Below are 15,654 nucleotides of genomic sequence, written 5' to 3' on the forward strand. Positions count from 1 at the left end.
CACTTTACAGTTCCTGAGTAAATCATACTGTATATCCAAAAATAGCCTACCATACCCAAATGTTATCAACATGAGAAGAAAGAAACAAGAGAAACATCTTCTGGGGGTGCACACTGGAACTTTAATAAAGTGTTAAAATCATTTAACTTTTATTGGTATAAATTAAAAATATTACAGAAAAATTGGGAAATATTAAAACATAGTGTGATATACAGACATAATATGTGAATAAAACTATTAAAATCTCTGGCTGTCTTTCTTAACTGTGAACCTAATTGTATTTATATTGGCTAGATTGCCTGTGCATTCTGCGCTCAATTCTGTTACATTTGTATCATATGTATAATGTAACATAATTGAGCACATAATGTACAGGCAATCTAGCCAATATAAATACAATTAAGGGGGGTACACACATAGCGACTAGATTGCTTAGAAAAGAAGCACACGTCTCTCCATGTATGCCCCATAGCGATAGCCGCGTATCGCTATAGCTGACTCTAAATTTAGCATGCATGCAGGCACAATCTAGTCAGATTGCTCACTTCACCGCTGGGTGAAGTGAGCGTCCGCTCCCCCCCACCCCCCCACCCCCCACCCCAATCAGCACACATTGCGCTGTGTGCTGAGCAGGGTGAGATATGTGTGCTGAGCAGTCTGTGATAGTTCGGTCAGCACACATCTCTCCGTGTGTACCGCCCTTAAGGTTCACAGTAGAGATAGACAGACGCAGATTTTAATAGTTTTATTCACATATTCTGTCTGTTTAATATTACACAATTTTTCTGGAATATTTTGAATGTATACTGATAAATGTTAAATGATTTTAACACTTTATTAAGGTTCCAGTGTGCACCCCCAGAAGATGTTTCTCTTGTTACTTTCTTCGCATGTTGATAATTGTTGGTCTTAGACCTGAAACACAGGGGTAGCACCTAAAGAGAGAAATACATAAATAATAACTGAAGTGTTTAAAAAAAAAAAAAAAAAGATGTATTAAAGATAGGAACCAAGAATTTTCTGATTATTTGAATATTAAATAAGCTCATTGGTACCGGTACGGGATTGATCTAGTGTTTTTTGAGCATACCCAAATGTTGTCCATAAAACCTACTAATGTAAACATAAAGGAACAAATCAACCAGTTTAAAAGGGGAGGTCAAACATCCAAGAATAGCTTTACAAAAAACTGCAAGTGAGGAGGACACAAAGAGGCACTGAGCCCCTAAATTAGACAGCATTTGTACATTCAGCTTTATTTAAAATAGTTTCTGAGATGTACAGTATGGGTGTAGTATGGCTGACCGCCGGTCAGCTTACCGACGCCGGGATCCCGGCAGCATACCGACGCCGGGATCCCGGCGGGGAGGGGCGAGTGCAGCAAGCCCCTTGCGGGCTCGCTGCACTCGCCACGCTGCGGGCTCGGTGGCGACCTGCGGTCGCCGCGGGTTCTATTCCCACTCTATGGGTGTCGTGGACACCCACGAGTGGAAATAGTCCCTGTTGGTCGGCATGCCGACCATCGGGATACTGAGCCGGCGGGATGGTGGAGGAGGTCATGTGACTGTCGGTCAGCAGACCGGCGGTCACATGAATGCCACCCGTACAGTATATGTATCATGGTTATGTACATGTACGACGTAATAATAAAAATCCATGTGTCTCTAATTATAATACACTAACCCAACCTAATGCGGGCCCAGGCATCATACAGTTATAGTGATTTCCTGATTCCCCAACACCGATCTCAACCTCTGATTGTCAATCAAAAATACCATCAATGATCAGCGATACATCAGGGAAAAATCCATCAAACCACGACTCGCTGACCTCAATAATTTTTTGGTCAGAATCGGAGACTTGAGGACTTCAAACATGTTGGATTTGCCCAATCTCTGGACCTAGGCATCGGGAGAATGTATAATTGTACCGATTCTCCACTGATATATGGGCCCATTAAATCCAGGTATACACAATGTACATTGTTTATGGCATACAAGTGTACTGTATTTCTTCTGTTTGTTGTATATTGAATCCAGTGATGGAACTTGTTAGTGGTAGGCACAGGTAAAAAAAAAATACTTTGGACCCCCCTCCTCTGGCCCACCCCAAGTTCATAATATGCCACACACCAATGGGTGACAGGGAGAAGCAGAGGATGACAGGGAGAAGCTGCACTGCTACCTGTTTGCAGGATACACTCACCATCTGGTGAGCTGTATAAAACCCTGATCTGCTCCAGCTCCGCTCCATCACTAGTGTACAGTGGGTATGGCTGAACCTGCTATCTATTGATAAGCCAACACAACTGGTTAAGTAACTCGTCTGTTCATAGTTTGAGTCATCCACTGGTGTGTACCTATCTACACCTGCACACAAATCATTTCCAACAGTGGGAATACAACAGTCACTGCCTTGCCCCGCCCCTTGTGCCTTCATCAGTTCGGCACTTGGTCAAGCAGGCTCTGATGGTGCTAATTCCCCTGGTCATGAACTGCCTTTAATCCACAGATAGCTGTGATTCAGGAAGAATTCACAGCTCTATGAATTAGTGGCAGTACGCATCTGCGATCATCAGCGCTGATGGGCAGCAAGACTACCCTATCAGTCCGACTCAGATGACAAACTGATGTGGCAGCACACAAACAAGGTCAGCTAAGGGGCAAGATCCTCGTGCAGTGGAGCCCACCCTGTTCTCTTCACTGAGCCAGTCATCTAACTTTGCTCTAAATCACAGGTTCTCAAACTTGGTCCTCAGGACCCCACACGGTGCATGTTTTGCAGGTCTCCTCACAGAATCACAAGTGAAATAATTAGCTCCACCTGTGGACCTTTCAAAATGGTTCTGTGAGTAATTAATACACCTGTGCACTTGCTGGGTTACCTGCAAAACATGCACTGTGTGGGGTCCTGAGGACCGAGTTTGAGAACCCCTGCTCTAAATGGTTGTCCGGTGGCCCAGGAGAAAACTCATTACTGGCCTGGGCATCAGTGGGCCCCTTAGTTTTAAGGGGCCCTGGTGCAATGCATCTGCTTTATTAATGGTGACTTCCTGACGTTATATTACTTTGGGCAGTAGTAATTGGGATGCAGTCAATTTACCGACAATCAAAATCCCGACAGCAATTAACCGACGGTCAAAATCCCAACATGGACAAAATACCGATATTTAAAATACCAACAAGGTCAAAATACTGACATGTAAAATGTCAACAGGTCAAAATGCCGACATGAGTTTTTCATGAGTTTTTGATTGAAACCGACTTGTTCATACTTTACCATCCCAGTGGACCTAGAGTGGGAATATAATAGTGTGCCGAGCACAGCGAGGCACCGCGCCAGAAGCACGGCGAGCACAGCGAGCCATGCGAGGGGACGTGGTACACTTATATGGTGTCCATGTCGGCCTATGTCGACATACACACAAAAACAATGAAAACCTCATGTCGACATTTTGACCTGTCAACGTTTTACATGTCGGTGTTTTGACCTTGTCGGTATTTTAAGTGTCGGGATTTTGTCCATGTCGGGATTTTGATCTTGTCGGGATTTTGACCGTCGGTCAATTGATGTCGGGATTTCGACCGTCGGGATTTTGATTGTAGGTATTTCATACCGATCCCGTAGTAATTAATTCATCTCAATTTCTATTTCTATATTTTTCAAGACAGACATAACATAACCCACAACCCAAGTTAAATGTGAGGGCACGTACTGTATTTAATGCAAGCATACTTAATAGTGGACATACAATACTGTGCAAAAGTTTTAGGGTGTGGAAAAAATACTTCAAAGTAAGAATGATTTTGAAAATAGAAGTGTTAATAGTTTATCTTTATCACTTAACAAAATGCAAAGAGAATGAACAGAAGAAAAATCTAAATCAAAACAATATTTGGTGTGATCACTGTTTGTCTTCAAGACAGCATCATTTCTAGGTACACTTGCACAGTTTTTGAAGGAACTCAGCAGAAAGGTTGCTCCAAACATCATGGATACCTAACCACAGATCCTCTGTGTATGTAGGCCTGCTCAAATCCTTCTGTCTCTTCATATAATCCCAGACAGACTGAATTATGTTGAGATCAGGGCTCTGTGGGGGCAATATCATCACTTACAGCATTCAGTACAGCAGTCTAACGGTTACCATCAAGAAGACCTGTGAGTGCCGTCTTCTACCTTTCACTGTGTTTATATATGTGTGTGTTTTATATATATATACTGCTCAAAAAAATAAAGGGAACACTTAACACATCCTAGATCTGAATGAATGAAATATTCTTATTAAATACTTTGTTCTTTACATAGTTGATGTGCTGACAACAAAACCACACAAAAATTATCAATGGAAATCAAATTTATTAACCCATGGAGATCTGGATTTGGAGTCACACTCAAATTTAAGTGGAAAAACACAAAACAGGCTGATGCAACTTTGATGTAAAGTCCTTAAAACAATTCAAAATGAGGCTCAGTAGTGTGTGTGGCCTCCACGTGCCTGTGTGACCTCCCTAAAACGCCTGGGCATCCTTTTGGACTGGACAGTCTGTGGTGCAACGTGGCGTTGGTGGATGGAGCGAGACATGATGTCCCAGATGTGCTCAATTGGATTCAGGTCTGGGGAACGGGCGGGCCAGTCCATAGCATCAATGCCTTCGTCTTGCAGGAACTGCTGACACACTCCAGCCACATGAGGTCTAGCATTTTATTGCAAAAGGAGGAACCAAGGGACAACCGCACCGGCATTTGGTCTCAGAAGGGGTCTGAGGATCTCGTCTCGGTACCTAATGGCAGTCAGGCTACCTCTGGCGAGCACATGGAGGGCTGTGCGGCCCCCCAAAGAACTGCCACTCCACACCATTACTGACCCACTGCCAAACCGGTCATGCTGGAGGATGTTGCAGGCAGCAGAAAGTTCTCCTTGGCGTCTCCAGACACCATCGTCCACACGGACATTACTGGTTTCTGTACCAGGAGCGAACGTCCATCTAACTTCCTCATGAGACCCCCAGGGTGCTACAAATGTCCCAAGTGCACCACTTGCACCCATATGCTTACTGGTTCCTTTTTCAGACACCCACACGAAAACCGTAATATTGACATCAAGCACGTCCTCTCCTGCCAGTCCTCTTTTATTATCTACATCATAGTTTGCCCGTGCAACTTGGTCTATGTGGGCAAATCTATCAGAACCATGAGGGAAAGAATGGCCTTGCACAGGTCTGCAATCAAACAAGCCTCATTGGGCAAAGTAGTCGACCAGCCAGTTGCCAGGCACTTTTTGGAAGCAGGTCACTTCATCAATGAGCTTAAGCACATGGTAATCGTCCATATTGAGAAATCTTTGAGAGGAGGTGACCGAGAGGGCAAACTGCTCCGATTGGAAGCCAAGTGGATCCATAGACTCGGCACCATTAACCCTGACGGTTTGAACGAGATGATGCCCTGGAACTTGTTCACCCACAAATAACCCTGATCCTGCCGGAGTTGTGGAGGGTTTATTCCTCTGCTTCCTTAATTACTATTTATAGCCTGTTCTGGTATTCTATTTTTGCCTTAAATTTGTTTATGCTTCCATCTCGTTTAGCAAGCACACTACCACTTTCACCTCTTTCCACTCTTTTTATTTCCAGAGCTAGCACAGCTCGCCTTGTGGATATTGCACCCAGCTCTGTTTGCTGTATCACATATGTGAACAGCAACTTCTGGATGTATTTTTATAACCTCAGCAACCCTTTATGACTGGCAATGCCCGCTATCGTACAGCGCAATGGTTACGTAGTGATGAGCGAGGTTCGGTTTTACTCGGTTTTACTCGGTTCTCAAAACGGCATCTTATTGGCTATCCAAAACACGTGACATCCGTGAGCCAATAAGATGCCGTTTTGAGAACCGAGTAAAACCGAGTAAAACCGAATCCGCTCATCACTAGGTTACAGCACCATTGCGAGTGGGCTTTTCTGCGGCACCTTTGACTGCACAGTTATTGGTTCCAGTGCAGTCCTTTAGCTCTTTTATGTATATGTAGTTGCAATATCACTGTGGTTATCTGATCTGTGCCAGACCTTTTTTGCACACTGTGGTGGTGGTGTTGTATAAGCTATCTCACTCGTCTCGGCAACGGCACAGACGTGTGCCTGGTTTACATGACACCGGGTGGCCGCCTGCCGATGACATCAGCGGATTGCGCCGGACCTCGAGGACGGACGCCGCGCAGCACACGTTCACACTGGGGTTTATTCTACTATAAAGGTATGTTTTTACTCTCTGCACACTGCTGTACACCTTGACAAAGGGACCTGCGTGTCCCGAAACGTTGGACTTGATGGTGATGTGAATACACTTTCTCATTTTGATTAAGACGCTGAGTGCTGCTCCTTTCTTCTTGTCTGTATATATATATATATATATATATATATATAGTGTGTGTGTGTGTGTGTGTGTGTGTGTGTGTGTGTGTGTGTGTATATATATATATATATATTTACAGTAGATATACTGTATATATGTAAACATGTATGTGTAAATATGTGTATGTATATATACAGATGGGTGGTCTTCAGTATGCCGCCTGTTGGGATCCCGGCGCTCAGTATACCAGCGCCAGAATCCTGACACCCGGCATACCGACACCTTTTCTCCCTCTTGGGGGTCCATGACCCCCCCTAGAGGGAGAATAGATAGCGTGGCACTCACGCCATCTTGCCTGCAACGTGGCGAGCACAGCGAGCCCGTAAGGGGCTCATTTGTGCTCGCCCAGCTGTCGGTATGCCGGCGGTCGGGATTCCGGTGCCGGTATGCTGGTCGCTGGGAGCCCGGCCACCGGCATAGCATACTACACCCATACAGACTAGTTTGCCATGATTCGCATCCATGCCAGAGTGTGCATGCATATTTTCGCACCCGTGATGCATGCGCATTGCCTAGTCGCGAGTGCAAATAGGCGCAGTTAGCCATTACCACAATGCTTATGCATATATGCATATATACTGTGTGTATATATATATATATATATATATATATATATACACAGGTTGAGTATCCCATATCCAAATATCCGAAATACGGAATATTCCGAAATACGGACTTTTGTGAGTGAGAGTTAGATAGTGAAACCTTTGTTTTCTGATGGCTCAATGTACACAAACTTTGTTTAATACACACAGTTATTAAAAATATTGTATTAAATGACCTTCAGGCTGTGTGTATAAGGTGTATATGAAACATAAATGAATTGTGTGAATGTAGACACACTTTGTTTAATGCACAAAGTTATAAAAAATATTGGCTAAAATTACCTTCAGGCTGTGTGTGTAAGGTGTATATGTAACATAAATGCATTCTGTGCTTAGATTTAGGTCCCATTGCCATGATATCTCATTATGGTATGCAATTATTCCAAAATACGGAAAAATCCCATATCCAAAATACCTCTGGTCCCAAGCATTTTGGATAAGGGATACTCAACCTGTATATAATTTATTTTTTATCCAAGAGAACTGCTGGCACTTACAATATCAAGGGCATCATGCCCTAAAGCACAATTATAATAGAAAATACAGATGTCGCCAGCCTCGCGGTAAAGTAGTCGCACTATGTGTACCAGCGAATGGACATGCACGGCCATCGAGAATACTTTGGTTAGGCACCGGGTGCGAAAAGTTGCAACTCGTTGCACCAATTTGCACCCGTGATGCATATGCCCATGGACGAGGCTGGCTACATCTGTATATCTCAAACAAACAGCACTCAGAGACTTAGTGCTTGCAAAAAAGTATATTCCACGATTAACATTTGTATGTGGTCCTGACCAGTGTGCGGATTCCCTGAAACGTTGATTGTGTAATATACTTGTTTGCGAGTATATACATAGTATTCACGCTAGGCTGCTCTAGCAGGGCGCCACGCCCTGCCCTATTTTTTAAGGGCAAAATGCACCCTGCCCCATCAATGGTGCCCTGCTAAAACAGCCTGCCGTGTTGCTGTTGCCACTGCATGAATAGATTACCATGCGTACGTGCACAGCATCTAATCACATGAAAGGGGGCGCTTGGGGGAACCCCAGCACCTTTGCAGGTGCTGGGCATGCCCCCATCACTGATGCTGACAGCTCGGGGACACCCCCACTAGAGATGTGGAGAACAGGCCCGCCCCCAGTTGTGGCAAACGGTGGGGCCACGCCCCCTCCCCAGCCTGCCAAGCCTCCTTTTTGTGCATGCGCCCAGAGTGCCCCCGCAGCCCCTGAATACCTGTAATCCTAGAGGGAACACTAACATATATATATATATATATATATATATATATATAGTTTTGGTTCAATAGATCTACAGTGGACAGTGAAAAAGTACACAATATATATATTTATTTTTTTGTGTGTGTGTTTTCGATGCCAGAGCACAGGGAACCACGTCTAGTGTACCGCATCCCCTTGCTTCGGGTAGGTTACTATTCCCGATCTCAGTTTCACGTGGATGGTAAAGTATGAGGAAGTTGAAAAAAAAACATCTTTACCATTTGAACCTGTTGATCTAATGTGCGCGTGTGTGGCTAATAATATAACAGGTGGCGTATGCTTCATATAAGCAGAGTGGATGGAGATTGAGTTGGTTGAAGGTAGGTGGGTAGCTATGCCCTCCATGGTGCTAGCCACACCCCATGGCACAGACCACACCCCATGGCAAAGACCACACTCCATATCTGCAGTCATACCTCCACAATGCTGGGCACACCACCCTGCGGCGGCGCACAATAGGCCTTTTATAAATTTCAGCTCCAGGCCCATCAGCACCTTAATCTGGAACTGTATGCACTAAGAATACATGCACTAAGAATACGGACAGTCAAAATAATTTAGAGAAACTCTTACAATTAACATAAGTTTTCAAAATTATTTTGACTCTCAGTATTCGGGATCCGGTTGTTAGGTCGACAGTAAGTAGGTCAACACGTTCTAGGTCGACCAGTATTGGTCGATAGTAAGTAGGTCGTCATGGTTTCTAGGTCGACAGGGACTCTAGGTCGGCATGACAAAAGGTCGACATGAGTTTTTCACATTTTTTACATGTTTACACTTTTTCATAGTTTTACGATCCACGTGGACTACAATTGGGAACAGTAACTTTGCCTAAAGCATGGCGAGCGAACACGGTGCACTAATTGGGGTTCCCGGTCACTGTACGGAGAAAACAACACCAAAAATAGTAAAAAACAACAACTCATGTCGACCTACCTACTGTCGACCAATAGTGGTCGACCTAGACACTGTTGACCTAAGTCTAATCTACCTAACATACCACACCCCAGTATTCTTAGTGCACAGAGTAAGCATCAGAATTTTTCTTTATCTTATATAAATTAGAGATGTGCGGTTCGAATTTGGCTCAGATTTTCCCACCAAATTTGGATTTCAAAACGTCATATTTTGGCACCAAAACATGATTTTTGTCCAGGCAAGATGACATTTTGGTTTTAAAGGGGAAAGGAAATGATTGGACTTGAGGTGGCGCACTAGTATTAGGTAAACATATTAAAATATAACTTTTATTTAGTCTTCATAAAAGAGCCAAGAACTGTGAAATTATTAAAATCAATAAAGACAAAAGTGAGACATGGTGCAACATATAAATTAAGAACACACACTCTTCAGATCCACTGTGCTGTGCAATGTTTTGTATATGTAGTAGATATTCTCTAGGTTCTATGACCTTGTTAATAGTTAATTAGTGTTGTCAGAATGTGATCACAATATCGAGTTAGGTGCAGACTTGCTATAAGTAGGCAGTACTGTAATGTAATGATCTATTGATATTAAATAAATTCCATATCTTTATTCGACTTGAGTCATCTGTGCCAACTACCTACACCACACTTTGACCTCTATATAGGATATGTATTTCTAGGGAATATATCCTGTGTAACAGTAGGTATAACCAAGTATATCTTAAAGTAAATCCTTCATATAGTGATTCATGTGGAACAGAGGTATGTGCTCTCAGTCTCAGCTGTCAGCACACTTCTAATATGCCTATATCAGCACTAATTACATTGGTATATCAAGATCGGACTGGTAATTATCCACCATCTGTGCTTATGACTATTCCTTAGCACGGAATATATTTGTAGTCATAAGGTATATAGCTTGATGATAATCCGAATACCACTCTTTATTAGTGACGATAACCAGTGCTCTCAGTCTCTGCTGTCAGCACTTTTTGAGGATGTTCAACATATATAGATTTATAGGCAAAGCTTCCGCTTGTCAAATTTTATAGATTGTCCCACAAATTAGGGTCTGTTAACCACCGTGTAGAGTTCACGCTAATACACCGGGAAGTTCCTCAATTAAGAGATGTGCTATCTCTGGTGCTCTCAGTCTATGCTGTCAGCACTCACAGTTATTGAGGAAATATGTAATGAAGGTAACTTTAATACTTATTAAGATAATTTAATTATACTGGATGGGCCCATCCTTAATCATGTGGTTGTATATCAAGCTGTTACACCTTTAATTTCTTTACACCATATCGTTATAATCAGTAATATTTTTACCCGTAGTAACTACTTGTTGCCTATATAGGCCGTATGACATGTAAGAATACGTAAATTTAGTATGCTAGTGGGTGTAGGAATTTGACACCATAATATCTAATCTCCAATAATAGTATAGACACTTGCAGATCTCTATTTTAGATGTTCAATACCCTCAATCTCTGTAATTAGTATAGGGGTTACATCTATGCCGACTGCAGTGATGTGTACATTTTATCATATACTGTCTCTTGATAATAGCTCCTCTGTGCCGATTGGTAATTCACAGTGGTCACAGAGACCTCCAACAATACTATTAAAATATCAGCTTCAATGTATTCTATTGATGAATGCTCAATTTGTCACCATTTGAGGTTTCTAGTTAACTACTGATTCTCAACATTTGTGTGCAGCATTCTTTATTCGTTGTTCACTATCTGGGCCATGTCACACATGTATAAGCCCTGTATGTTTGTGGCTGATTACAATTGCTAAACGCTGTTAGACATTATAGCATAAAGATAGCTGCCTAGAGGTTGTAAATCTAAACAAGGTTGGTTGTCATTATGTTGCACTCTCTCATAGGAGTTAAATAGAGTTCCTCTGTATGCCTATACTGAACGCTGATAAGTTGATACAATGTTGCTAAGCTCTATTGCTATCTGAACTGTACTGTTGGAGTTAAAGGAGTCTGTGCTGCACCTGGAAATATGTCCCTATCTCATGGAGAGATCGCTGTATCGATACACATTTTCTGACTAACACATAAAGCTATAACATGCACATTGGATTGAACACATGGATAGGAGTGTGAATCGCCGACGCGCGTTTCACAGTTTAGGTTTCGTCAGGGCTAGCCCTGACGAAACCTAAACTGTGAAACGCGCATCGGCGATTCACACTCCTATCCATGTGTTCAATCCAATGTGCATGTTATAGCTTTATGTGTTAGTCAGAAAATGTGTATCGATACAGCGATCTCTCCATGAGATAGGGACATATTTCCAGGTGCAGCACAGACTCCTTTAACTCCAACAGTACAGTTCAGATAGCAATAGAGCTTAGCAACATTGTATCAACTTATCAGCGTTCAGTATAGGCATACAGAGGAACTCTATTTAACTCCTATGAGAGAGTGCAACATAATGACAACCAACCTTGTTTAGATTTACAACCTCTAGGCAGCTATCTTTATGCTATAATGTCTAACAGCGTTTAGCAATCGTAATCAGCCACAAACATACAGGGCTTATACATGTGTGACATGGCCCAGATAGTGAACAATGAATAAAGAATGCTGCACACAAATGTTGAGAATCAGTAGTTAATTAGAAACCTCAAATGGTGACAAATTGAGCATTCATCAATAGAATACATTGAAGCTGATATTTTAATAGTATTGTTGGAGGTCTCTGTGACCACTGTGAATTACCAATCGGCACAGAGGAGCTATTATCAAGAGACAGTATATGATAAAATGTACACATCACTGCAGTCGGCATAGATGTAACCCCTATACTAATTACAGAGATTGAGGGTATTGAACATCTAAAATAGAGATCTGCGAGTGTCTATACTATTATTGGAGATTAGATATTATGGTGTCAAATTCCTACACCCACTAGCATACTAAATTTACGTATTCTTACATGTCATACGGCCTATATAGGCAACAAGTAGTTACTACGGGTAAAAATATTACTGATTGTAATGATATGGTGTGAAGAAATTAAAGGTGTAACAGTTTGATATACAACCACATGATTAAGGATGGGCCCATCCAGTATAATTAAATTATCTTAATAAGTATTAAAGTTACCTTCATTACATATTTCCTCAATAACTGTGAGTGCTGACAGCATAGACTGAGAGCACCAGAGATAGCACATCTCTTAACTGAGGAACTTCCCGGTGTATTAGCGTGAACTCTACACGGTGGTTAACAGACCCTAATTTGTGGGACAATCTATAAAATTTGACAAGCGGAAGCTTTGCCTATAAATCTATATATGTTGAACATCCTCAAAAAGTGCTGACAGCAGAGACTGAGAGCACTGGTTATCGTCACTAATAAAGAGTGGTATTCGGATTATCATCAAGCTATATACCTTATGACTACAAATATATTCCGTGCTAAGGAATAGTCATAAGCACAGATGGTGGATAATTACCAGTCCGATCTTGATATACCAATGTAATTAGTGCTGATATAGGCATATTAGAAGTGTGCTGACAGCTGAGACTGAGAGCACATACCTCTGTTCCACATGAATCACTATATGAAGGATTTACTTTAAGATATACTTGGTTATACCTACTGTTACACAGGATATATTCCCTAGAAATACATATCCTATATAGAGGTCAAAGTGTGGTGTAGGTAGTTGGCACAGATGACTCAAGTCGAATAAAGATATGGAATTTATTTAATATCAATAGATCATTACATTACAGTACTGCCTACTTATAGCAAGTCTGCACCTAACTCGATATTGTGATCACATTCTGACAACACTAATTAACTATTAACAAGGTCATAGAACCTAGAGAATATCTACTACATATACAAAACATTGCACAGCACAGTGGATCTGAAGAGTGTGTGTTCTTAATTTATATGTTGCACCATGTCTCACTTTTGTCTTTATTGATTTTAATAATTTCACAGTTCTTGGCTCTTTTATGAAGACTAAATAAAAGTTATATTTTAATATGTTTACCTAATACTAGTGCTCCACCTCAAGTCCAATCCTTTCCTTTCCCCTTTAAAACCAGCTTTCTATATTGGCAACAATATATTGTGTGGCAGCACCCCCTAAATCTGACCAGATATAAGGCAGTACTCTATATGGAGGGGTATCCAATATAAATCATTGAATAAATAAAATACTAGTGCAGTAGTTTCCCACTCCCTTTTTCCCTTTTATGATAAGATTACATTTTGGCAGGAAAATTTCATCTTCAATGGACAAAAATTATGCTTTGGCACCAATAGATGACATCTTGGAATCCGAACTTGGCGGGAAAATCCAAGCCAAATCCGAACCGCACATCTCTAGTATAAATAACTAAGCAGTATGCTGAAAGTTCTGAAGCTAGTAGATAAATCCCTCTGGAAATTCATGGTATCCATTCCGTTTATACTGTAGGTCATGAAATATGAATAAGGAAAAGAAAATGTAATTCTGACATATTCTTCCCTACTGGAATTTCTTAACAGATCTTACAGTATAGATGGTGTAATGGTTAGCATTACTGCCTCACAGCACTGAGGTCATGAGTTTGAGTACCACCATGACCCTAACTATGGGAAGTTTGCATGTTCTCCCTGTGCTTGCGCTGGTTTCCTCCGGGTACTCCCAAAATCCCGAATATACTGGTAAGTTAATTGCCTCCTAACAAAAATTAACTCTAGTGTGTGCGTGTGTTTTTAGGGCAGACTAGATGGGACAAGTGGTTCTTTTCTGTCATCAAATTCTATGCTTCTGTCACACATGTCTACAGGCAAAACAGGAAAATTTGCCACTTCTAAATTAATGGAGTATTTGGAATAGCAGAATTAAATAAAATAAACAATTCTGGGATAAACTCTTTCTTTTTTAATCAGCATATTTGAAACTAAGGTTCTCATTCAGGTTGGATCGCAACTAGCGATCCAACCCCAAAAACTACTAAGATGATGTGGGTGCATGCGTAGGGACCATCCTGCGCATGCACCTGCATTTTCTGCGGGCACCCCACAGTAAATGCGAACGCCTCTGCCTGTCAGGCAGAGGCGTTCGCGGGGTGGCAACACTCCAATTCCTAGGTGGAGATAGAGCGCTGCAGGGGCGGCATCAGGGAAACGGAGGTGGCGCCAGACAAACGGGGTGCGTGGCGTGATTGGGGCGGCTGTTTGACATTACACGCAGCCGCTCCGATCGCAAAGATGGTGGCGGGCCTCCTGCGGTCGCAACCAGGCTGCGCCGGCAGAAGGCATTAACAAATTCTTGTGGTTGCACCACAATTTCAAATTTCAGCGTGGTCGCAGGGGGGAGGCGGCGGGTAGCATGCGGGTAGCATGCTGTGATCAAAAGGATTGCTAATTCTGCTTATTTGCCATCCTTACTGAATGAGGTCCTAAAATACCCCATAGTCTTCCTATTTTGCAATTTTGATCATTGGAAATGTGTCTTGCCTCGAGATATTAACATGGCTTTAATAATGTGCTAAATTACCTGCTTTACTGTATGTGCTTTGCCCACAACTCCGAATCAGTCCGTGTAGGTCCCTGTAAGATTATGGGCAAGATACTAAAACAAATAACCTGAGGAAATACAGAAAGAATAACTAAATAGGTTGTCCTCAGATATTATTCACTGTTTAATTAACTGTGAATTTCTAACATTTTTAGAAAAACAGATCTGCCACACCAATTAGCCTCCCTACTTAGATATGATAAACTATAGTGATGGTGTTGAAGAAACAAGCTACATTTGAACCACTTGTTTAGCTATCAGCATAGATAAGAATCAGGCCAGAATGGTGTCATAAAATCTGCCTCACTGAACAATAGTTTAACACCATTAACAACAATTGGCAACAAATTACAGTAAAGGGGGGTACTTACGGAGCGATCCCAGCTTAAAATATAAGCAATCTGACTACTGTATATCATGATTACCTACGTTTGAAAAAGTATTTTCCTGGAGATTGTGAAAGCAACACCTATTGTATATGAAAACACCACGTCTTGTTCATTGTGTTCAACTAGCAAGTGGTTCCATACAAGTGGCCATGAGAAACCTTATACGAAAAAATGCATGGAATCATATGGATTATTCTGCTTTATATCCATTTCAGGAAAATGACACTGGTGATACAATCTGAATGTATTTTCCTCTGATTTCTTTTTTCCCAATCAGCATGGACAGTGTAGTGGTTAGCACTACTGCCTCAAAGCACTGGCATCATGGGTTTGATTCCCACCATGGCCCTTACTGTGTGAAGTTTGTATAGTCTCCCCATATCCAAAAAATATACTGTTAGGTCAATTGGCTCGCTACAAAATTAACCCTAGCATGAATGTGTGTGCTTGTACATGTGGTAGGAAATATAGATTGCAAGCTTAACTGGGGCAGGGACTGA

General features: G+C 41.8%; 1 protein-coding gene across 6 annotated transcripts in view; it reads left to right on the forward strand.

Annotated features, from left to right (window-relative positions):
- CLNK (cytokine dependent hematopoietic cell linker) overlaps positions 1 to 15,654 on the forward strand; it is a 411,995-nt gene that overhangs the window by 318,046 nt on the left and 78,295 nt on the right. The window lies entirely within an intron of this gene.

This window comes from Pseudophryne corroboree, chromosome 1 (genome assembly GCF_028390025.1).
Source record: "Pseudophryne corroboree isolate aPseCor3 chromosome 1, aPseCor3.hap2, whole genome shotgun sequence".
Taxonomy (NCBI): domain Eukaryota; kingdom Metazoa; phylum Chordata; class Amphibia; order Anura; family Myobatrachidae; genus Pseudophryne; species Pseudophryne corroboree.